General features: G+C 43.4%; 1 pseudogene; it reads right to left on the bottom strand.

The window, feature by feature from the left end:
- Positions 1-9,052: 9,052 nt before the first annotated feature.
- LOC117693670 (large ribosomal subunit protein eL27 pseudogene) overlaps positions 9,053-26,341 on the bottom strand; it is a 44,823-nt pseudogene continuing 27,534 nt past the window's right edge.

The raw sequence follows: 26,341 nt of genomic DNA, 5'->3' as shown, positions 1-26,341 counted from the left end.
GTGGGAAGGGCGAGCACACTGTGGGAGATGCTATCCCTGAGCAGGTGGTCCTGAGTTGTATAACAAACCAGGCTGAGCAAGTCATGGGCAATAAGTCAGTAAGCAGCACTCTTCCATGGCTTCTGCTTCAGTTCCTACCACTAGTGTCCTGTCCCCAGGTTGCCTTTTGTCATTGGTGTTTTTAATCACAGCAATAGAAATGCTAATACCACAAATCGTACCAGGAGTGGGGTCTGACTTAAACTAGAGGAATTGGTGACTGTAAAACAGAAAGCCAGGTAGATGCTGCATCCCCTATTGTGATCTAACATCAGAAGTCACACAGTATCACTTTTGACATACTATAATGGTAGGAGCATTCTTAAACTTATCCGTGTTCGCTGATAGAGTGATTGGTGTCACATTTCAGGGGTAGGATTACCAACCACACTGTAAGGGCAACATGAATGAGGACATTCATTCAAAAACACAGCCTGTTAGCTGTAGGGTTCTATATGGCCTTTCATATACTCTCAGTTTTGGTTAAGCCTCCTGTCAATACTACACTTCCCTTAATGTGTGGCCTTTTCTGATACTCACCTCAGCTTAAACTCAGCTCTCTGAAGATGTGAGTCTAAGATTTGCATATGAGTGTGAACAGAAACCACTTTTCTTTCTGGGCTCAGGTTGCCTCATTTAGTATAATATTTTCTAGTTGCATTAATTTTTCTTTTGCAAATTTCATTTTTAAGTGCTGGATAGAATCCCATTGTTTAAGAGTACCATGTTTTCATAACCCACTCATTTGGAACATCCAAGCTGGTTCGACTTCCTAGCTCTCATAGCTAGAGCAGCAATGAATACAGATATGTAGGTATCTCTATTACAGCCCTTTCCAAGGAGTGGTTGCATCATAGGACAGATCAACTTTTAACTTTCTGAGAAACCTCACTGATTTAAATAGTGACTGTAACAGTTTATACTCCCAGCAACAATGCAGTACACCTGCCAGCATTTGTCATGACTTTCTGGTATAAGGCAGGATATCAAAGTCATTTTATTTAGCATTTTCCTGATGGCTAAAGATCTTAAACACTTTCATTTTATTTCATTGAGACAGGATCTCTCTGTGAAGCCTTGGCTGGCCTGGAGAAAGCTATGTAGACCAGGTTGGCATTGAACTCACAGTTATCTATCTGCCTCTGCTTCTCAAATGCTGGGATTAGAAGCATATGTTATCACACTTGGGATGCTGTTGAACACTTTTAAATACTTTCTAGTCATTAGCAAATTCTTGTGAGAACTCACTGTTTAATTCCACAGCCCAGTTATTTATTTGAATGTTTTTTTTGATGTTCAGTTTTTTGAGTTCTTTGTTTATTCTAGTTATTAATACTCTATCAGATATGTAACTGAAATATTTCCTGTTGATATCAACTTCCCATGGAGTTTTTATGAACCAGATATTTTGAGTTTTTAAAGCATCATACAGGTGATATTGAATTTCACCAATGGGCTTTATCTTAATAAATCTTGAAATATTAAAACCTTAGGACTCTTTAGGACGGAAGCATCAAATTCTACAAACTGAGATTTGGCTGTGGTAATGCAGGCATCCAAAGGATTAGAGGGTACAATGAGGAGATTATGGGATATAAGTTGACTAGTTAAAGAATGGGGAGTATTTTGTGGTCAAGGGAAAGTGAGTGTGTTAGTCAGAGTACTCTAGAGGAACAGAGACAAAGGGATAAAAAACATACATACATACATACTACATACACAATACATACATATATAATACATACATAATACATACATGCACACATACATATATACACTCAAAATATGTGACTGTACAAATTTATACTCTCCCCCCAACAATATAGAAGAGTCTCTTTTCCCCCCATTTTCTTACCAACATTTGTCATGATTTTTTCCCACATTGCTATGGAGATATATTTCAAATTAACAAATACTATATATTTGCTTAACTGAAAAAAGATTTATTTATTTTATTTTATGTGTATGGGTGTTTTGCCTGCATCTACATCTGTGCCGTGTGCATGCAATGCCAACAGATGCCAGAGGAGGGTGTCTGATCCCTTGGAACTGGAATCCCAGGTTCTTGTGAGTAACTGCTGGGTTCTGAGAACCAAGCGTGGGTCCTCTGGAAAAGCAGCCTGTGCTTTTAACCACCGAGCCAGCTCTCCAGGCAATTACGATGTCCACGGATCATTTAAAGCCAATCCTCAGAGTGTTTTGCTGCTTTTAAGTCTTGAATACAGTTTGGCCTGGAGGCCCTTATTTATCCTTTATAAAAATAATCATTACTCAAGAGCTTCTTAATTCTTTTTTTTGATTTGATGGTGAGTATTTTTAGCCATTCGTGATCTCATATTTGTTGAACCTGAGGTATTCTGTCCTTGAACTCCCCAGCAAACAGTCAAATCTAGTTTAGGAAATTACCATCTTCCTCCCTTACTGTCAGATGCTTGGAAGAGTGTGCTAGATGAGAGCTGCTGCAGAGACAGCACCCCTTCCCCCCTCCCCCAGGAAATTCTGCACCCCTCTCCAGCTAACACACAGACCTTGGGAGCATGCTTGTGAGCAGACGTATGACTCTGAACAAAAGCTGTGTTCCCAGAGACTGCATTGAAAGAAATCCCTTTATTCATATTGGCTGGCTGTTTTGCAGTCCTGCAAAGGTTATTCAGGCCACTTCTTCCTCAAGCCACCTTTGTGGTAACCAGTTCCTATAGACCTAAATCTGCCACAAACAGGTTGAGTCAGAATGAGCCTTGGTATGGGCTCATTTAATAGTCATGCACCCCAAGCTTTCTGCCATGTGGCTTCTCTGGTATCATGGCCTGGGGTTCAGCTCCAGATTTAAAATATGCAATTTCTAGACATTCCTTTCTGACATGAGCCACCCACGACCAATGGGAAAGGAAAGGGTGTAGATATATGCTTCCCTGGTTCATTTCTAGAACACACATTTGTAAGATGCGGTTCTCAAGGCTTCTTGGAGTATCCTGGTAGGTCAAGTAGAGGGTGTTGGCAGAAGTGACCAACTCAGTAACACACCTCTGTGTTGGCTTGGTCTCTTCTATGTTCAGTGCCCTTACTGCCTGGGAACCGTAGTCTCCAAAATACAAAGAAACATTTTGGCCTCACATTCTTCTTTGGTGAGGGAACCAAAGCTAGTATAGAACTCTTCACACAGGGCTAGCTATCATTTTCTCTTGAGTCTTGCTTTTCTTGTTAAACTGTAGCAACAGAAACAAAGAAAGAGGAAGCAAGCATTCATGGGTTGTTATAGGTACATGATGGCCGTGCCTGAGCATATAAGTAGATAAGAAAAATGGCTGCAGTCATTATTTGGCTGCCCAGAGAAAGATACATGGACAGGCCAAGCGTCACTTATTAATTCATCCTCTCACAGCTACTGGAGGTTCAAATCCAACCTTCCCTTTTGATTCTTCATTCCAGTTCTTTCCAACTTGATACCTGTGAAAGAACATTTGGGAAAGATGTTGGAACACTTACAGAGCAGATATACTGACTTAATTGGAAAAGTTGGAATTGCCACTACTTGGGATAATTTACATTTGATTTCTGTCAATACAGAGGACTAATGATTGGTTGAATGGATAATGAAGTAATATGACTTTCTTTTATTTGAAACTAGAAACCTATATAATTAACACTTCCATATACTTCCAGCATGGCTCCTGAGAGTGTATAATTTAAGGGACTTGAAGAGAGAATTTGGGGCCGGGAGATGGCTTGTTGGTCAATTACATGCTGTGCACTGTGAGGATCACAGTTTAGATCCCCAGAACCCAAGAAAATATCATGCAGGTGTGGTGCCCCACCTCTAATGCACCCCACATCTAGAGAGATAGAGATAGGAGATCCCAGCGCATTCTGGAGAACTCAGAGAGCTGTTTTAATGAGTTCCTGGTTCAAATGAGGGACCCTGCCCCAATATATATGATAGTGACTGATCAAGGATAAAACCGAACACCAGGCTCTCTCTCTCTCTCTCTCTCTCTCTCTCTCTCTCTCTCTCTCTCTCTCTCTCACACACACACACACACACACACACACACACACACAAACACACACACGTGCACCCACATACGTGTAAGGAGAGGAAGAGGGCTAAAAGGTCTTCACAGTAGAGCTTTGTCCTTATCAAACTCTGGAGATGCACATCTGTGGAGGAGCAACCCTGGTGACCATTCTCTTGATCAGTTCTTGAGAAGGATGTTGAGGAGATGAAATCTTATCCGAATCTCAGTGGTATGGACAGGCTATACAAAGCATCAGAGGAGAGGGCTCTTTAAACATTTTCAATTCGCCAGGGATGTTTAAATTGTGTTTTACCCACTTGAGAGCTTGCTCCAAATGGTTGCTTTGTAAGGCTAGTAATATAACTTGAGTTAGAACTTGACTCCACATGGGTCCCTCCGTCCCTCCCTCTCTCCTTCCCTCCCTTCTTCCTTCCCTCCCTTCTTCCTTCCCTCCCTTCTTCCCTCCCTTCTTCCCTCTCTCCCTCCCTTCCTCCCTCCCTCTCTCCCTCCCTCCCTCCTTCCCTTTCTCCCTCTCTTCTTCCTTCCCTCCCTCCCTTCCTCCTTTCCTTCCTCCCTCCATCCTCCCTCTCTCTCTCCCTCTCTCTCTCTGTCTCCCTCCCCTCTCTTCCTATCTTTTCCTGACCTATCCCTCTTTCTTTGAGTCTTGCTGTCATGTATACATGATATATGTTCATGTGTGTACAGGTATGCATGCCTATGTGTGCACAGAGAAGCCAGAGAAGGCGATCAGGTGGTGTCTTGCCCTATCATTCTCCACCTTATTTCTAGGAGACAGAGTCTCTCACTGATTCTTTTGTTTCTGCCTGCCACAATACTGGACTTCTAGGTACGCATTTAGCTGTACCTGGCTTCTTACTTCCCTGTGGTACCCAAAGCTCACCCACATGCTTGAGAAGCAATTGCTCATACCCACTGAGTCATCGCTCTCTTCTGCCTGGTTCTTGTTTCTTTTCTGCTTTTTTTCTGTTTTGTTTTTGTTTTTTTTTTTTTTTTTTTTTCTTTGTAAGAGAAAAAGCTAGAGAAACCTGGAATCTCTCTTTTCCTTGAGGTTGTACTGTGTGGGAGATTATCCATCATGAAATCTTTTTTGCCTTCTGTTCAAACTTAGATCACTTCCCTTTCTTTGATGAGTCACAAGAACCACGACTATACATATGTTCCCCGTTGCAATCTTTCAATAGCATATCAGTGCATAGTGACTCCTGCACATTGGTTGTAGTAATTCCAGTGACTTTTGTCACAGCGATAGAAAGTCAAATAGTGAATGAAGCAGAGATGCTAAGGTCTCCGGCAGGTTCAAGGTGGACATGTTGGACCAATGTCTGGGGTGGAGGGGTGGACCTTTGACCTTTTGCTTTTGTCCTGATTAGTTTGCTTGGTCAACTTGACTTAAGCCAGAGAGTCATTTGGGAAAATGGAACTCACTTGAGAAATTGTCCCCACCAGATGGTTCAGTGGGCAAGCCGTGGGGGCGTTTTAGTGATTAACAATAGATGTCTGAGGGACAAATCCACCCCTGGGACGGTTGGCTTGAGCTGTATAAGAAAAGAACTGAGCAAGCTAGTCAGGCTTCCTCCATGACCTCTGCTTCAGTTCCTGCCTCTTGGTTCTTGATATACCCTTCCTTATCAGTGAGAATGTTGCTACCTGGATGTGTGGGATGGAATACAACCTTTTCTCCCCAAGCTGCTTTTGGTCATAGTGTTTTATCGCAGCAATAGAAACCCAACCGAGACAACCTTTATTTTTCTGCCTCATTTCTAGCCGATTATTTCACCTGGATTGCTCTTTTCTCATGAGATGAAAACATGGCTGTTCCACAGGATCTACCCAGACATTTCATTTATATTTTTAGTCACATGGGAGAGAAGAACTCACATTTTCAGATACCCAATTTCTGATGAGGGATCCCCAGAGGGCAGTGTGGGTCAGACACTCACTCTGGAATTAACCTGACAGCCTGGATAGTTTGTAAAATTCATTGTCTCCCTTAATCGAAGCCAGATTTTGTGCAAAATAGCTGTCTTAGTCAGGGTTTGTATTCCTGAGCAAAACATCGTGGCCAAGAAGTAAGTTGGGGAGGAAAGGGTTTATTCAGCTTACACTTCCACATTGCTGTTCAGGGGGTCACCATGCTGGGAGTGGGACAGAGGACAGGAAGGGTGGCTTTGAGAAGAAAGTGGAGGTGTTCCTCGTGGTTCCAGCGGTAACTAGTCTTCACTTTAATTTAAGAGAATCAGAACCTTATAATCAATAAGATAAATTACACATGGGTTACCAAATGCATTTGGTACTCGAAATATTAATAGTTCATTAGGGAAATGGAATAATAATAAAAAACCACCCCCCCAAAAAAAAACTTGTTTCTGATTTTCTCATGGATGAAGATGAAAAATGTTCAGGAAAAATGTGCACATTTTCTGAAAACCTGTGAATGTTGAATTGTTGTTGGCAATAGAAGGGAAATATCATATCATTATAATTCCCCCCCCCCCCTTTGCCCTACCACTGAAATAGCACTTCAGTCAAATGGGCACTCCTCTTTGCAATCTGTTATATTAAGTGATTATTATGTTAAATGGGCATTTTCCCTTTTAGCACGCTGTGTTAGTCAGGGTTCTCTAGAGGCACAGAATTCCCAGAACACATATTGTATGTTATTATTCTAAAAGGGCATTTGTTTGTTGTCCTGCTCTACCATTTCCACTGTAGCTGGTGTTGTTTTACCCAAGGACATTTGTGTGTGATTATATAAGGTGCTTTGACCATATTCTCTGTTGCCTGCTCCTCCCCCGCCTCCGTCCACCCTCCATTCTCTCATTGGTTCTCGTTGTTTCTCTAGGCCAGTGTTTCTCACCCTGTGGTTTGTGACCCCTTTAGTGGTTGAATAACCCGTTCACAGGATATGTCAGATATCCTGAGTATCAGATATTTACATTACGACTCATAACAGTAGCAGAAAATGCAGTTATGAAGTAGCAATAAAATAATTTTATGGTTTGGGATCACCCCAACACGAAGAACTGTACTAAAAAGGGTCACAGCTTTAGGAAGGTTGAAAACCACTGTTCTAGGCAATTTTATACCCACTTTTCTACCATATGTAAGAGTATGATTTTTTAAAACTGAATTTATGAGTTTTATTTATATGTGTGAATGCTCTGCCTGCATGTATGTCTGTATGTACATGCATGCACCATATGCATGCATACTGGGTGCCCATGGAAGTAAGAAGAAGCCGTCAGACCACCTGGAGCTGATGCAGTTGGTATTCAATTAGAGGTATTCAGGCTAGAGAGGCAAAGAATAGAAGGCTTCTCAGTCCAATACGGTAGAAGTCTCAGGATAAGAGAGACCAGTGACGCAGCCTCAGTGCAAGGCTGCCCAGTGCTCTCTGGAGAGCCAATGGTGTGATGACACTGAAGGGCTAAAGAAACTGGAGTCTGATGTCCAAGGACAATGGTGACAATCAAGCTCTCTTGTTCATGCGGAGCTTGCACAAGCTGCCTGGCTCCCTCCTTGCTTCGCTTTTATGACATGTGGGTCACCAGCCTGCCTCATTGTGCCTCTCACTTTCAGGGTGGGACTTTATTCCTCATTTCTGTCTCTTGTACCTGTCTTCCAGGGAAACACATCCAACGGAGGGCTCTGTTAATGCCTAGGTGTCTCTCTCATTGCAGGCGCCAACATCTAACTAATGATGTTAATCCACATTAATACTTAGAGATCTAGCTTATTCCTTTAGGTCACTATATAACCCCACATCACCGACTGTGGCATTCCTTATTGTTAATTGTGTAAACACAATGATTAAGCAGCTGTGTCCTGGAGGTATTTTGCTTGGCTTTGAATGTTTAACTTTGCCACTTACATGGTATATAATCTTCATCAAATCCTTAATTTCCATATGCCCCTGATTATTTCTCTATAAAGTGGTGATAACACTGTAGCATGTTGGGATGAGATTAGCTGGGACAGGCCAAGTGCTTAGGATAGTGCCTGCTGTGCATGCAGTTGGTATTCAATAAATGTCAGCAATTACAATTTTCACGCTTTTGGCTATTACTTCCTTTGAGATTATAAATGAATGGTTTGTTCATTTTATAATGAATATACTATATTATGTAACATATGTTTTATATAATTGATTATATTATGTATTTTATACTATAAAAATTGTTGCATGCCTTCTCTTTACATTATATTAAAATGATCCCTTAAGATAGGCTTCTTACAAAGAGTTCATAAGCCCCCCTCTGTCTCTCTGTCTGTCTGTCTGTCTGTCTCTCTCTCTCTCACACACACACACACACACACACACACACACACACACACACACACATACACACACACACACATAAAGGCTCTGAAGACCTTGGGGCTATTGTGCCAGGAAGCATTTGTGAACCCCAAAGACCACCAAGGAGCCGACTCCGATGTAATCACATTAGGTTCTCTTTATTACAAGCTCGAGCTAGGGCTCCCCACCAATCCTGACACAGCAGGAAGGTGGAGCCCTGAGCCTAGTTTTAGGCAAGCACTTAGAGAGGCAAGAAGCGGGTATCTAGCCTGGCCTATATCTGATTGGGGGGCATTATGATCTTTAACATAATTGGTTGGTGCTGGGAACCAAACCTTAAACTTAACTTCTGTGTTCTTCCTGACTGGTGGTTGTCAGGACGTAAAGTGTCAGGGGCGGGCTTGTAACCTGGAGGTGTAGATTTGTTGGGGGAATAACTTGGAAACTGGTGCTAAATTCAGGTCTTATGGGGGGGGGGGGTATCCTGGAAACTGCTGCTTTGTGCCAGGTAGTTAACTAGCATTCAACCTTAGGTCAGGTTCTCCAAGATGGAGTCTGAACACAAAAGAGTTGGCCCTCTCAGGACAATGATTTCCTGATAAAAGCATTGAGTCAGGATGTATTTCTCTGTTACCTTCCTCTCACCTTGCCAACTGGAGCCTGGAGAGCCTCTTCTCTAACCTGCATCCCTCATGACAACTTCCAAGGCATTTGCAGCATGAACAACAGAGAAGTGCTGTTTGATGGCCATGGGAGCCCTTCCGGTGAGGCTGCTGTAGGCGAGGGCGTCCTCAGGCTGATTTTCCTTTTGGCTCCATTTCACCTAGAAATGAGATCTGCATATTCAAGGCTGTCAGGTTCCAAGACTGTCACCTTACCGGGAACAAACATTTTCATGTAGGATTAGATACTCCTGTTTCAGGCGGTAATGGTGTTACTATTTAAAACTCTGGCATCTGTTGAAGACTTATATTAGAGTAATAAATTCCTAAGCCAGCTTTATGAAAGCCAAGCTGGTTTTTAATGCTGCCACCCAACTCTGTTTTTCTGGTAACCCATTCACCCATCATTTCAACACTTCCGAATACTTGTATTGATGGACTATCTTTTGTCGTAACTAGTTTTAAATATCTGGTTCATTCTCTTTCTTTCGCTCACTGATGAGGTGTCTGATTTTCCTCCTCTATTCAGAAGTTTGTTCCAGGTATACCATTTAGTATTTTAATCTACCTTAAAATGGCAGAGTATGTTTTTGGCCTTTTATGTCATTTTCAATAATTCGGGGGGCACAGAATGACTGTGCAGTTGGATTGCAGACAATAGTCAAGCTTCTGGCCACAGGGTTCTGTTGCAGATGGAGCTCCACTGCGCCGGCTTCTCCATCTCCAACAAATAATGCTCTCGGCCAACAAAATCCTTTCAATCTTTTTTTCCTCCAAGTGTTTCCCTTGGGAAACGCCACGGTTCATGTTCTCATTTCTTGCTCAAAAAATTTTAAGCTTCCCTGCCCCATTAATCTTTCGGCTCTCCACTCTCATCGACCACCAGACTTGCCAGTCTCAAAGCCAGAATCCCAGCTCACTCTTTACTCAGGGAATATGACAAATCCTGTAACATTTGTGTGTGTGTGTGTGTGTGTGTGTGTGTGTGTGTGTATGTCTCTGTGTGTGTCTGTGTGTGTATGCACGCATGTACTCCTAGAGGCTAAAGCAGGGGGCGATAGAGCCCATGGAGCTGAAGTTGCAGACGTCATGAGCCACCTGATATGGGTGATGGGAACAGAAGTCTGGTGCCCTGTATGAGCAGCAAGCGCTCTTAATTGCTGAGCCCTCTCTCCAGACTTTAGACTGTGCCTCTTAAATAACAGAATGGTGCTTCTCACTGGGAGTCTAAGGCCAAGGCAGCAGCGTTGCTTTCCTCTGATATGTTTGATGGTGGCTTGCAGATGAACACTTTCTACTGTGACCCCACATGGCTGTCTCTGTGTGCATGGCACCTCTGCTGTCTCTGGGTGTGCCCTCATCTCTTCTTAAGAGGAAAGCGATCTAAGTAGATTGAGAAGCATGCAAACAATCTCATTTTTTTTTCTCTCTCACATCCTTCTCTCTGACTTTGAGGACCAGACTCATGGCCTTGCACATGCCAGGCAAGCATTCTACCACTGAGCTATGTCCTTAGCCCAAACAACCTAATTTTAACTTAATCGTCTCTTTATTGGCTTCATTGTGGTAGGGGGGGTTAGGGCCTTCAATCTTTCAAGGAGACAATTCAATCTGCTACATCTGCCACTGCCCAAATATTTATCCTCTGTTGTCTGTCCCTGGGACTCTTTAGCCCCTCTTGCACTGCTCTGCAGCACGCCTGTACTGAGTGTTCTTACATCAATAGCTTGATAGTTGTACAGTTTGATCATTAATACCACAGTCTGTAAACTCTATGCATGTGTGTGGGATTGGGGATTTCACCCAGGGTCTAACACATGCTGGATAATGGTTCTACCACTGAGCTATGTGTAAGCCCTTGGTGTTTTGAAACAGTTTGACCAAGCAGCTTGGGCTGGTCTTGAACTTGAGAGCCCTCTGTCTTGGTTCTCTGAGTGCTAGGATTACAAGAATAAAATTTTTTTTTTTATTCTGAAAGGATTGAATAGGAAATACTGGAGACTCTTTTAAATCAAAGAATCACGGTCAACATTCAACTCTGTCACTAAGGACCAGAGAGTGGAGAACATTCTACCTAGGTGCCAATGTCCTAGGCTATGTGACATCATAAACTTCCAGAGATTGCCTTTTTCTTTGAGTTTTACTCCGAGTGTAAATATCACGAGTTGTGTAGAAACATCATTAATTTCTCAGAAGGATCCAATGCACTTTGCCCCAGCTGTGTCTGGCTTTTCCTGCCATGACCTAGAAAACTGGGTTTTTACCGGCAACTGGATCTATTAATCTTCTGGGGAAAATTACCAATTTTTAGAAGAAAATGTTGGACAGAAACTATTTACAGTGGAGGGGTAATTGGCAGTGAGGCAGGTTGAATACCACCTGAAGGAGCCTGCCCTGGGCTGGGTGGGACATTTAACCTGTCCAGCTTCTCACCATTACCATCTTCTGGGCCTTTCAATAGAGCCCTGAACATCTCCTAATACATTCAAATGACTGAATTTTGTACATCATGCATAACCTCTCAAGCTTCTCCCAGTCTGAGAGTTCTGCGTCACATGTGATTTCCTTGTGTTAGTTATGTAAACATCAACTCCTCCTTTCGGCTGAAATCCAGGCCTATCAGAAAGTTCAGGCCGCTGATTGCATCAGATATGTAGATATTGGGTTGAGATTTCTTGATGTGTTGAGAAGATCAACGGTCAGTAGATTCCTTGCATTAAATGTTGACGTTGAAAGGTCAGGGAGCTCTTCATTGGGTGGCCTTGAGTTTGACCCGTCCTTCAATAATTCTGCATTTTACAAACATAGCACCCGTCTCTGTCTACTTAAATTTAAAGTCAAACTAACTAAAATCAAGAAAAATGTAAAAAAGCAGCACCTCGATATTATTAGTCCTATTTGCTACCACGTTGAATCAAACAGCTATGGGACGTCTTATTACAGAATGTTCTTCCAGTCCAGCCTCTACCGTCCTTGTGTAGCCTCTCATGGATCCAAACTCAACTCATTTTAATACTGAAAATGTCACTGCATTCTAATTACCTAGCAGCCCAGACAAAAAAGCCCTCTTACCTTCTTTTTCAGGAAGCCTGAATTTTTAAGTGATGAGTCCTGTGTACATTTGACAACTTATTTTTATTTTTGTATAGAGTAGCTGCCTGTAAGTGGTATACCAGTAGGACCGGACTCCCAGATGGTTTCGAGTAACCATGTAGGTGCCAGGAACCAAAACCCTCGTCCTCTGGAAGAGCAGTCAGTGCTTTTAACTGCTACTGAGTCATCTCCAGTCCAGCTTGCAATTTCATTTTGAGCTTTTATGTGGATGATCGTGTTCCTATGAGGAGATGCCTCCTCCTTCCCTCCTTCCCTCCTTCCCTCTGATCCCAACTGGCGGGGTGGGGCGGGGTGTGTGTGTGTGCCAATCTCAGGTCTTATGCTCCAGAAGGAGAATTCACACCAGGGGGCAGGTAGACTGAGAGAGAAGTCAAGATTTATTTTTAGCAGGTGAGAAAGCAACAGTCAAGTGCATCTTCCTGAGTGGTGGGCCGACCTAGCGGAGCTGCAGTTGCGCGGAACCGCCTTGAGCCACAGCTGCGCAGTACCGCAGCTGGTATCCGGACATTGAAATCTTGAGCTACCGTTTCTCCATCTCTGGGATGGTTTCCTTCTTGGATTATGAGAAGACTTCCTAGAAACTTACCTTTAATTCAGTCTGTTACAATTAGATGCATCAAAGACAGAATCTGTAGCAAGCTCATAAATTTGAGAAGTTTGCTAGGGTCAAGGGCAGCGATGGGTTGATTGTGCTGGGGTTGAGGGAGGAGATTTTACTGGAGCTGGTCAGAGCCTGCTGAGAATAACTTTGTTATTTTCTCCAGAATTCCATCTTTCCTTTGATGTGGTCAGCTTGGCCTTCTCACTCACCTTCCCTCACGTTTCCGACTTATTCTTTCACACTTAACAACTAGAATCTAGAAGAGCAGTTTTTACGTGTGAGGAGCCAGCAAGCCCTACTTTTCTGTTTCTCATAGCTCTAACACCGCCTTTTCGCAGCCAGCCTTTCTATCTATACAGGGAGCCGTTGGAGACTGTCACTTCTGATGGTGTGAGCTACTTCAGTGAAGGAGGCTGGCACTGGAATGCGAGTGTCTAAACCTGGCTGGCTTCTTGCTTGTTTTTCCCTTCTGGAACCTCAGGAGTCAGGTCCCAGGAGGCAGCACGAAGCATCAAGTCTCAGAAAGGATGAGGCACGTGTAAGATCACACGTGTGCTCTCAGCCGCTTATGACCACAGTCCCTACGTGTTAATCAGTGGGCTTTTCTTATCTCCACAACTGTAGTTTTAATTGCCTGTGGGGCAGACTTGCTTCCTAGATGAAGGGTTCACACATCCCAACCATGATTTATTGTGGCTGCTTATGCAGAACTTCTAGATGGTTCCTGTGACCCCCATTTTAACTCAGCAGGGGAGAGCCCTGTAGGTGAGAACAATCCAGTAGTCAGGTATTGTATCAGCCACTGACTGCAGATACATTTCTCTCCAGAGAACCTTTTAAAATGTGTAAATACTCTTCTGAAATTGAACAGTCATAATGGCTAACTCTGATGAAATTTTTACATTGTACCAGGCACTAAGCGAAGATTTTTACCTGGTGATGTACTTTCCTGCCTTGATGAGAATGTTTTCGTTATTGGCTTTGAACTCACAGAAATTAAGTAACCTAATAAAATCCACACAGCAAGTAAGACACTGGGCTGAGTTTTGAACTTGGGTAGACTGGTTCCAGAGTGCTTTTGTATGGCAAACAGTTCTTTTAAATGCTTGTCCTGATTTTCAATTTCTATTTTTCACAGTCTTGTGTAGAGAAATCAATCCCAATGAACACTTAAAAAAGACAAATATTCCTGACACCACTGGTTGAGTTCAAAACTCAACAGATCCACATTCTTGTCCTGAGACAAGAGAAGGGCCACAGCAAGACAGGACAGTTGTATGGATGGTACGGTGGAAGATTCCTGCCTCTCTTCTAGTTCACATCTGCAGCGACTCAGGTGACCTCAGAAAAGGGACAGCTCTTCTGCAGCTCTGTGGGGATGGAGACAAAAGGAAACGATTTCATTTTGGTCTATCAGAGGCTCTGCACTTCTCAGAGCCAGAAGGCAGAGAGGCATGGGGGTGAAGGGAGTTGGAAAAGTTTGAGGAGTCCACTCTTGGGGCTCCCCAGGTATGAAGACAAGTGTTTCCTTCACTCAAGTCTCATTGCTCAGGTGTGCCCACATTGGTACACATCTGCCTGGCTCAGCAGAGAGCCGTCATCCATCCCTGTTTGTGTTGAAACTTCAAGGCAGAAGTTTCTGTGTCACAACTTCATCTCAGGCATGACCATTTGGGCTGGAGGTGCAGGGCAGACCAAAGATGAGAAGTTTGGGCCCTACAGACCCATCGTCCCATAGCAGTGCCTCAGCAGCATGGGCTGAGAGTGACAGGCATTTCTGTTACTGTGGGGATTACAGGCGGAAACTGCAAGTTCACACAATCACTATTACAGGGTCCCCCTGTCTAGTGGCTGTTTCTATTTGGGGAGGTAATTTCTCAGATTTTTTTTCCAGGTTGCATAATTCTTTTTACAGTGAATCAACCCAAATACGTGTACTGTCTAGTTTTTGTCAGTTTGACACAAACCAGAGTCATTTTGAAAGAGGGACCATCAATTGGAAAAAAGCCCCCACCAGACTGGCGAGTGGGCAAGCCTGTGAAGACTTTCTTTGATTGAGATTGATAGGGGAGGGCCCAGATCACTGTGGGTGGTGGCAGCCCTGGGCTGGTGGTCCTGGCCGCTATAAGAAGGCAGGCTGGATAAATCACTATGAACAAACCAGTGAGCAGTGTTTCTCTATGGCCTCTGCTTCAGTTCCTGTCCTGACTTCCATGATGAATTGTGATGTGGAACTAGAAACAGAAATAAACTCTGTCCCCCACAAGTTGCTTTTGGTCATGGTGTTTTATAACCGCAAATGAAAACCCAACCAAGACAGTAGTGTTAGACAATATTCAATGGAAGGAATGCTTTGCACTTGGACCTGGAACATGGCCCTAGACCCCACAGACCGAACCAACACGGAGTTCAGTCCGAGGAACTGAATTTTGTTGGTGTTCAGGAGGCAGTGTAACTAGATAATTATGCCGTGGACAACTAGTTAACCAATTGACTAGTTGGCTAGACTTTAGCCAGTTAAGTTGTTGTCTACCACTCGCCTGTTTTTCTACAAATGCTGCCAGACCCCTTGCGAGTTGGAGCCGGCAGAATCTGCCTTTGGCAGCTGCTAATTCTCATAATTTTTGTTTTTTAGTTATACTTTATCCCAACTCTACCTCATTTAATTGGCCAAAGGGATTTTCTTTCCTTTTAGTGGCATCATGCCCCCAAGTCAGTTGGTCTTTGTCAGCTTGATACAAACCTAGGTATATCTGGGAAGGGTAATTTTTTTAAAACATTGTTTTAATCAAGTAATGTAGCTGTTTGAAGACAACTCAATAGAGCCATGAAGGATTATTGTTATCCAGTTAGCCTCCCTGAATAAAGTCCAGATTTTGTGAATTTGAATTCCATTCTTTTGGCACCAGATTGAATAGCGGTTGGAGCCCGAGCCCTCTCCTTGGTGTGGAGAAGCCTGCCAGTTTGATTGACAGCAATGGTGCCAAGACAAAATCTTGCCAGCCTGATCATGGGTGGGCTTATTTACTGAAGAATCTCAGAGAATGATGCTAAGGGGATGGCCACTCAACAAAGAATCTGAAACCTAGGCAACTCGTGAGTTGCAAATACCTCTTTGAAATACACACACTGCATCCCTTCCTTACCAATCCCCGGGTGTGTGGTTCCTGCTCCATGCTTACTAGACTTTCATAGAGGTTTTAATTTTAGCAAATATTTTTATAATTCCGACATGAAAATGTTTTATGTATATTTGTTATTTAATCGTTATAGTCTGTGAGATGGATGACACATGATGTATGAGCTGGTACACCACACGAATTAACTTAAGCAAGGGCTCGAAACTCCCAGAATGCACTTTGTGGAAATGAATCCATGCTAAGATTTTAATGTTGAAGACAAGTATTCAGATATAGTCAGGGACCCAGATGGAGTTTAGATCAGCTACTGGTGGGACTCTGAATGGTCCAGGTTAAGTGCACCCACCCATGGTCAGCATCCCAACCTCTTGGGTAGCCAACTATTTTCAGGGTAGAGTAAAAAACATCTATCTTAACACAAAATACAGGCTCTGACTAAGGGTTAGGATTTTAAATCTCTGTCTCTCCTTTCTCTTTCTTTCTTTCTCTCTCCCTTCCTTCCTTCCTTCCTTCCTTTCTTTTTTTTTTTTTTTTCAAGACAAAGAAGTCCTGGCTGTCCTGGATTCACTTTGTAGACCAGCCTGGCCTTAAAGTCATAGAGATCCCCTTGTCCCTGCCTTCTGAGTACTGGGATTAAAGGCCTATGCCACCACACACGGCCTAAATATCTCTTTAAGACAAAATTTGAAGGGAAAAAAAATCAAGCTTGAAACATAGAATACTTATTTTGGAAAGATACCAACCCAAACATAAAGCATAAGCTATCATGTCAAAGTGTAAAAGGCATCAAAGAATAAACCATAGTATTGGGGGAGGGGAGAAACATGTCAAAGATCAGACACAGTGTATCTAAACATCTGGAAATTATAATTTAAGGGTAAAAGTTGGGAAACTATCTTCAGTTTTTAACTAGAGATTAACTGTACCTTCTTCTGTTTCTCCTAAATAAAATCAGAATTTAGTATTTAATCCCACCTCAAAGCTTTTCTCTCAGTATAAAGTCTCACTAAACATACAGAAAATACTTATTTGTTAATTATTTCTGTGGCTCATCCAACGTGCAAAACACATGACTCTAAAGACTACGGTTTAGTGTGCATACACAGAGGCTGAAAATCATGGGTCCCAAGTTTCAAACATTCCTCTTACAATCAAAGGATGCACAGGTCAATTTCAGGAAAGGAGATTTTAATTGAGAAAAATGTTTCCATAAGATTGGCCTGTAGGTAAGGCTGTAGGCTATTTTCTTGTTAATGATTGATGTGGGGAAACCAAGCCTACTGTGGTAGTTGCACCCTGGGCAGGTGATCCTAGGGTGTATAAAGAAAGTAAGGTAGGTGTCACCGAGGAGGCCCTAGAAAGCAAGCCAGTAAGCAGCGTTTTTCACAGCCTCTACTTCAGATCTTTCAAGTTCCTACCCTGACTTCCTTCAGTGGTAGCATGCGATCTGAGAGCTGTAAACTGGGACGAACCCTTTCATCCCTGAATTGCTCCTGGTCATAGGCTTTATCACACCTCAGGGCACCCTTGCTTTGCAAACCTGTTCTCATGATAAGAATGTGTTTGCCTGGAACTTTCTGAGAATTAGAATTCTAAATTCTAAAATGATGTTCAACTTTCTAAAGCCCCAGGTTTAGTTGAGTCCGTTCCAGAACAACTCTTAGTGTGTGAGAACAGAAGGGTTGTGGGACCGAAGAAAAAAAGCAGTGAGATCGAGTCTCCCAGAGAGCTGTAAGTACTCAGTATGGGTGCTTACAGAAGTTGTAAGTGTACCTGGAGGGCTTCGAGACCAGTTGGATCCCCCATCTGGGGAGAAAGAGGACCCTGCCTATGGCTTCGGACAAAGCTACTTGATCCTGACTGAAATATGCCTGGTTATCTTAAGCTCCTAGCAGTGAGTCTGGCACACTCTTCCTAAAGCTAAGGGCCAGAAGGGAAGTTCCATATAACTTCTAATGGTTTCCTGGGGGAATTCTATGCAGGAAAACATTGCTGAAGGTTATTCTGGGGCAATCCTGGCAGGTAGGAGTCAAGATGGCTGTGGTAATGTCAAGCTGGATCCTCACAGGAGCTTTCAAGATGTAAGGGTTTTTTATTTCTTTTTCTACCATATGAGTATTCTCATATGAATTAGAGTTGCCTGTGTTTTCTGGGGGCATAGACTCTACCCAGTGGTTCTCAGCTTCAGCAGTAGAATCATCTGGGAGCTTGCAAAAATAGATATATTGCTGCCCGTGATATTCCTCTGCAAATTCAGGTTTAATTGTTCTGAAAAGGCATGGGCATTTTCCTAAAAGCTCTTGAGGTGAGGTTTATGGAAAGCCAGGGTCTGTAACCGTAGTCCTCAAAAAATGGTTCCTGGCCAGCAGCAGCAGATCCACAAGGAGATTTATTAGAAAGGTGTGTCTGGGGGCCTCTTATCCAGAGTAGCTGTTTTAGGAACTCAGGGGTGGTCCCAGAGATTGTGTTATACAAGTCTGCCAGTTGATTTGGAAGCAAACTCAAGTCTCAGATGCATTGGTCCACCCGTAATGCAAATCATTGGCGAGCTGGCATACTGTTGGAGCCCACTGGCTCCAGAAGTGGGGATGCAGTGCTAAAATTAGATATCACCAATGTCTACCCCTCCTTCTGAGTTTCCAGGAACAAATGAAGGCAGTATTTCATCCAACATCCACTCGGTGGAACCAATGAGTCTATGGGGTTTCCTTACAGACCATAGGAGGACTTACTTATAAAGGTGTGGGTGCTCCTCCCCCAACAGGCTGCACCTGGAAAACCTTTTACCCATCTGTGATAAGAGCCACGTAGTTGGAGCCTCTCGCTGCCCCCAGTCTTCCCAAGGCCTATGTAATCTAGCCCCTCCATGAGGCCACAGGCAATTAAGGCAGAACTGCATGTAACAGGTGGTGGGAGCGCCTGTGCCTCAGGTGAGCGTCTCCCAACCTTCCCCATTCCTGCAGGAGGGGTGGGAAAGGCAGCAGGCCCAGCTGGGATAACCCTTTTGCATGGGTGCAGCTGAACCCAAGATGGTGGTTGCTTGGCCTGGAGAACAGTCATACACAACAGGTTGTGCCTCACCCTACAAACCCAAGCATGTTTGTGTCAACTGTTCTCCAAGACCCCTGTTGGGGAATTGGCTGGCTCCTCCTAACTCTGAGACAGGGAAAGAAAAGAAGAGTGAAATAGCCTTTGAGTGAATTCTGTGTCCTTAAGAACAACTAGAAGACAGACCATTTCCAATAGAGATCAGTACTGTTTATTCTATGAGATGAAGGTGTCTGCAAGGGTAAGGAGTTGGAGGTTCAGCCCTGGGATGCTCCTCCATGGAGACAAAGCTCAGTCAGAGCTTCCACTTACTGCCTTAGCTTCCCCTGTCAGTTGCTGAGAGTCCATTTAATGAGTTTTGGCACGGGCCTTCAAGCTAGAACTCAGAAGGCAGAGGCAGGCAAATATCTGATATATTCCAAGCCAGCCTGAGCTACAAGAGCAAGGTCTAGGACAGCCAGGGTTATACAGAGAAACCCTGTCTTGAAAAAAACAAAATCAATCAATCAATCAATCAGTCAGTCAGTCAGTCAGTCAGTCCGTCCGTCCGTCCATCCATCCATCCATCCATTTCTTGCTATTTATTCTTTTACTTTGGCTCGTCATACACTTAGTAGCCTAACTCATCCAAGACAGAGAGCATAGCTGATCATAGATCATTCTCGACTGTTCAGAAACATCCCATGAGCTGGTGAATTTGTTACAGACTTTCACAGAACCTTACCTCAAACCCTGAAGAGCATCTGTGGCAGTGGCCTCTTGAGTTACATTTGTCACAGCTTGGCTGACTTCAGAGCTGAGCTGGGATGCTTACCATTTGGTACCTAAGTTATTTTGATAATTTTGGCAATCTTCAGCTCATTTGTTTATGATTATTAATTACTCAAATAAAACTGCTACTCTGGTCCCCCTCATGGGTTCTCTTTATTGTTTCTTTTCTTTTCCTCTTTTTTTTTTTTTGAAGATGATTGTTTAGCTAATTGTTTCAGACAAGCACGTCTCTCTCCACACCTGTTCCATGACATGATAAATTGTCCAGGTGTGAAGTGGCTGGTTGTTCTGGCTTCAGCTGCCACACCAGTTTCAAAGTTTGTTTTCACTGAAAATACTGAACAGGTTTTTTTTTTTTTTTTTTTTTTTTTTTTTTTTTTTTTTTTTTTTTAAAGAAAATCAAGGTTTCTGATAATAAATAGTTTTACAAACACCCCCATAAAATACAGCCTGCCTGCCCAAAAATCAAATTCTTACTGCAGTCTACCTCAATAGAGGCTCGCTACAAAGTATCAGAACAAAATCCAGGAGGCAACACTGACATTGTCACTGTGATCTAATAATCTGTTTAGGAGTCTGTTCCCATCCAGTGCCAAGCAGCTGGGTGGGGAGTGCACACCTTATTCTTTTCTGACTGGCAGAGCGGATGGTGGGGGGTAAACACCGAAGACATGTGCGATCAATGAATATGTGAATGAATGACTGATGGCTCCATATGCAACATACAAAGCCACAATTTTAATCCCACAATAAGAACCAGATTGGAACATTAGAATCCTTGAGGCAATTGGGACGAGGGAGGGCAAATATCTCACGGGTCTGTGGGGATGGACGGATGCTCCCCAATTCCTGTGGAAGATGAGAAGGCTCAGGCTGCAGTTAAGTGGGAAGAGGGTAGAGCTCAGGGCATCAGCCTGCAACTACAATCACTATAGCAACCTAGAAGGAACTGTAGTCCTTCTATCCGTGGGGGTTGAGGTATCTATGCTGGGTGATGAGGGCAAGGTAGCAGTCTGCTATTGCCCATTTAAAACAATATATGAAAATATAATTGTAATATAATACAATAATTTCAATATATGAAAATATAATAAGTAGTCTTAATCAAGGCTACTATTGCTATGATGAAACACCATGACCAAAAACAAGATGGGGAGGAAAGGGTTTGTTTGGCTTCCACTTCCACATCATAGTTCATCATCAAAGGAAGTGAGGACAGGAACTCAAGCAGGGCAGGAACCTGGAGGCAGGAGCTAATGCAGAGACCAAGGAGAGATGCTACTTAGTGGCTTGCTTCCCAGGGCTTGCTCAGCCTTCTTTCTTACAGAACTCAGAACCAACCAGCCTAAGGGTAGCCACACCCACAATGGGCTGGGCCTTCCCCCATCAACCACTAAATAGGAAAATACTCTGCAAATTGGATCTTATGGAGGCATTTTCTCAATTGATGGTCCATCTTCTCTCCAATGACTCTAGCTACTTCAACTTAACATAAAATCAGTCAGCTTTATTTCTTTACCCACACTACATTTCTTGCTATACACCAACGTTCTGTTAACAGCCCAGATGAAGGCTGTCTTGTTATTATGGATGAATACAGATGGACATTGTCTTAGTTAGGGTTTTACTGCTGTGAATAGACACCATGACCAAGGCAACTCCTATAAAGACAACATTTAATTGGGGCTGGCTTACAGGTTCAGAGGTTCAGTCCATTATCATCAAGGTGGGAACATGGTGGCATCCAGGCAGGCATGGTGCAGGCAAAGCTGAGAGTTCTACGTCTTCATCTGAAGGCTGCTAGTGGAGGACTGACTTCCAGGCAGCTTCTCCTCCTCCTCCTCTTCCTTCTCCTTCCCCCCTCTTCCTCCTCCTCCCCTCCTTCTTCCCTCCTCCTCCCTTTCCTCTTCCTCCTCCTCCCCCTCTTCCTTCTCCTCCTCCTCCTCTTCCTTCTCCTTCTCCTTCCCCCTCTCCTCCTCCTCCTCCTCCCCCCTTCCTCCTCCCCTCCTCCTCCTCCCCTCTTCCTCCTCCCCTCCCCTCCCCTCCTCCTCCTCCTCCTCCTCCTCCTCCTTCTTTGCACATGACTACTTAACAAATCATGACCAACAGCAACCAACCAATAGCCCGCTTGGAGGCCTAGAATTTATATATCCTCTAAAAAAAGTCCCCAGAATTCCAAAGGTCACACAATTGCAGAAACTATCTGATGTTGGAAAACCCACACCCCTGTTAGAGCATGAGGCAAATCATAGTCAGCTGCTGTCGACAGTCTGAAGCAGCACCATATTCCACACCAGGGATTAAAATGAAAGCACAGTCCCATAATATTCCTGTGTTTTTTTTTTTTTTTAAAAGAAACCAAAACTCCCAAATTGTCACTACAGACCATGGCCTGGGAACACAGGTTCAGGTGCCTCAAATGACGTGTTCCAACATGGAAGTAGTTTCATGAACTTTCTGCAGATGGAGTATCAAAAGAAAGTCATAAATCAAGGCATATTTATTTATTTATTTACACCCCAAATGCTGCCCTCTTCCCAGTCCCCCCTCATAGGGTTCCTTCCCATACCATCCCTTCCTTTCACCTCTGACAGGGTGCCCCCACCCCTGGAAATACGGTGGTGGGGACATCAGGTGGGTGGTAGAGCAAAGCAAGGGAAGTTCCACTCTGGGTTTTGGATGCTGTGATTGGCAGTCACAGCTTTTGGATTGGTGGGAGCTAGTGGTCTGCTAAGACTACATTCCAAAGGTTTTTTATCTGAGAGTCCAAAGGATGTTAAATCGGACACAGAGGTGAGCAGTGAATGGCTGTCCAGGGGACTAAAGATGGCCCAAGATTATTAGGCTCTGGATCCACAACATTCCAACTCTCCACAATCAGGAAGTTCTAATCAGTCCTTATAGAATCTTCAACATGAGTGTGGCTTTTCCCCACGCTGGGAACTTCACCTCACAGTTCAAATGTAATAATTACAGCACAGGAATGAAATAACCATGCAGATACAGGGCTGGCAGCATTTGTTTCAAGTTCTAACACCGTTGTTTATTTTTCAAAAAGGATCAGCATAGTGTAGTGGTCAAAAGCAGGAACAGAAGGCAAAAAGTCTACCCTTTAGCCTCAGCTCCTGCTGTTTCCCACTGTGTGACTTTCCTCAAGTTCCTTAACTTCTCTGATTTCCAGTATTATTTGTAATTAGAGAAGATACTAAAGTCCACCTCTTAGGGTTGCTGTAAGCATCAAATGAGTTATAGCTACTTCGATAATCCATTTGGGTAAAAATGGAAATTTAATATTTAATACATTTCAAATGCAAACACATATAAACCTATTACTAAAGTGAAATGAAAATATTAATCTATGGAACAGTCATTAAGCAAAGATTATTCCTTTATGAATTATTTGAAGATACAGTTGATAGAAATAAAATATTATAATAGCCAATTTAGCACTAGATAAAACTGACTAAAACTGAACTAATAGTGGAAAATTAAATGTGAAATAGTTTTTGATCTTTTAAGAATGCTGTGGGCTTAAAAAGCCCCCAAGTGATAATAATGTCATTTTCTCTGAAACTCCAGAGTCAGTTTTGCAGAAAAATCCAGTCATTGGAAACTCCTGGTCCTTGAATGACAAGATGGGAGTAAACACTAATGCTGTATTCTTTTTAATTCCTCTTACTTCGGGTAATTCCACCTCTTGATTGACAACATTCAACAGCTCCTCCCACAGAGATGCAGAGCCCCAAACCCCTAGCAGATCTCTCTTTGAAAGATTCTAAGCAAGCATCTGCTTCTCCATTCTTTCGGGCATGTTGCTGTCAAGTTTTGGTTTTTTGTGGATTCCATCGCAGGGTCTCCCACAGTGTGGATCTTCCTATTCTATTGCTGTAAAAGTTTGCTCAGTCATTTCTCTGGGTCAAATGCAGCCAGCCTGCTTGTCTTCACAAATAAAGTTTTATTGGAACCCATCCAAACACCCTCATTTGCATATCATCTATGGCTACTCTCACAACAAAATGGCAGAAGTGAATAGTGGTGGCAGAGACTAGCCCTCCTGCCATGTCATAAATAAACGTGAATACTCTTAGAGCCATTAAGGAAAATGTTTGTGTGTTATTAGGCCTCAGATCTGGGTCTCAAGGGGACACTGAATTGGATTGTTGGCAGTAAGAAGGTCGTTAGAAGAGTTACAAAGAGTTATCATGGACAGACAGGCAAATAGAGATTTCTTCAAAAATTTAATGTAGTAATAGTAAAAGTTAAAAGTCATTTAAAAGTTAAACTTCATGTTGGATTAACTTTTCCTGGAGGAGGTCAGAGGGCAAGCAACTCTTAGGAGGTGGTTCTCTCTATCTACCCTGGGGATTGGACTCAGATTGTCAGCCTCAGTGGCAAGTGCCTCAACCTACTGGGTGATTTTACCTACCCCCTTTCATGATGTAATCCTGCAGGTCTGATCTCGAGGGCCCATGACAAGTAACCACAGCCACGATGGTGAAGATAGTCATGTTGTCATACTCATCGGACAGCACCTCACAGCATTCATGGTGTCTATTATTCTTACTGTTATTCCCAGAATTTGATAGGATACCGGTACACAGTAGTCAATACTGGCACACAGTAGGTGCTAAATAAGTGAATGCTGATTAAATGATTCTATTATCTAGAATAATTTGATAGCACCTGGCACCCATGGGTTGAATCTTCAGTTCTATATACAATGGCAAAAATATTCTTTATAATGACTAGACCCCGCGATGTGTCAAACAAATGACAGAAATGATGTGAAACCCTCCACACCTCCTTTTCAGAGCCCTTCCCCAGGGGGCAGGCTTATAAATGGACAGCATTAGTAGGGCATGCACTCTCTCTGGAGCACACACTTAGTAAGAACGTGCTTCATGCTGGTGAAGCCATTCCCCCCATTTCCTGGCTCCTGAGTCTTAGCAGCAGGCTGCATTTTTGTAAGCCCTTGCCAATCATGTGTCTTTCAGAGAGAGCAACAGAGAAGTCAGCATCCTTACGGGAGAGCATGCTTAGTTTTCATTCGGTTGCTTGTTTAACCATGACTGTGCCTTGGAACTGCCCAGAAAACGGATAAACCACAAGGAGTGGGCTGTAGCCTCAGAGGGTCTGGTTTAATCAGACCAGGTATTGCTGTTAAAGTTTGCTCAGGTGATTCTAATATGCAGCCAGCCCAGTTGTGAGACTCTCAGATAGTTGTGTGAGAGAGCAAGTGTCTGTATCTGTGTGCACATATGTACAAGGGTGCTCATACACGTGTGGAAAGGCCAGAAGTTGAAATCGGCTGTATTTCACTAATACCCTCACACCTTGTCTTCACTGAATCCAGAACTTGTTGATTGGCAAGACTGGCTGGCCAGGGACCTCCAGAAACCCTCCTATTGATGATATGAACTCAGATCCTTATGTTTTCACACTTGACACTTTACTAACCAAACCATATCTCCAGCCCAGAGACCAGATATTTTATCAGTTCCAAGTTTCTCAGTTACCTGTATGTTCGGAGAGGCAGAACATAGAAGCAGAGAGTGGCCAGACTTTATATGACAATACAACTCTCATCTACAGTAACCAGCCTAGAATTGCCAAGAGCCACACAACAACTACCAGTTTCCCTTTCCTCCCATTCTCCAATTCAGGGCCAACCAGAGGAGGTCAAGTGTGTTATCCATGTAAATCATATAAGCGGCCCTGCTCCTGGTTGGACTGTGCTTGGCATCCTCATTTGAAGTCTCCATTCAGAGCATGGCATCCGGCTTTGTTTTCACATAAAACTTCCCTATTTCCTTGCCTGCCTCTGAAGACTGTCAATTATGAGACATGGTGCCTGACTCCCTCCATACCAAAGTGAGTGAACAGACTCAGATTTCCACTAGGGTGGTCCTGGTTTATTTTCACAGGGCACTTTTGTTATTACTGTAGCTAGTACTTAGCCACTGTACATGTAAGCAGAATACTTCGTAGGTATAGTTGATGCTGGGCATACTCACAGGTCAGTCAGCCTGGGCAGGCGTGGGAATGAACCTGAGGACTGAAGAACGTTTCACATGATCTGAGAGCAAAGGTGTTATTGGGTCTCGGGAATCCGGAAGTAGAAGCTGGTGGGGCTCAGAACACTTCCTGTCTCAGGGGTCTGTTTTTGTTTATGCACCTGCTTCTTTTTTCTACCTGGTTTAGCCCTGTTGTCTCTGTTCTCCAGCACCCATGGAAGGTTAATAGCTGCTGCTTGGTAACTCCAAGGCTTGAGTCTCAACTAAAGACACGCACAGAAAATAAACCACATGGCATCCCTGTGTTCTGGTTCCAAGTTCCCAAGCACAGGGGACTCATTGGCCTATGCTTGGAGGGTCCTGTTTCCTACTGCCCCACTGAGACTGTGCGGGCTGCTTCAAGGAGGTCATTTCCCACTGTGCACAGGGAAAGCAGCAGAGGAACACAGTTTACCAATTCGCCCCCTTATCTAAAATAGTTTAGTTTATATTCTAAGCCTGTGCAACAGCCTCCCTTGGCTCTCTTGGTCTTTATTGTCTCTGGTTGCCCAGAGATCTGTGTTCAGGCCACTTCATCATTTGTAACATTTTAGGGAAAATTGCCCTTGAGATGGC

The sequence above is a fragment of the Arvicanthis niloticus genome, chromosome 21 (genome assembly GCF_011762505.2).
Source record: "Arvicanthis niloticus isolate mArvNil1 chromosome 21, mArvNil1.pat.X, whole genome shotgun sequence".
Taxonomy (NCBI): Eukaryota; Metazoa; Chordata; class Mammalia; order Rodentia; family Muridae; genus Arvicanthis; species Arvicanthis niloticus.
The sequence above is the reverse complement of the archived record's forward strand: the minus strand, read 5'-3'. Positions and strand labels throughout refer to the sequence as shown.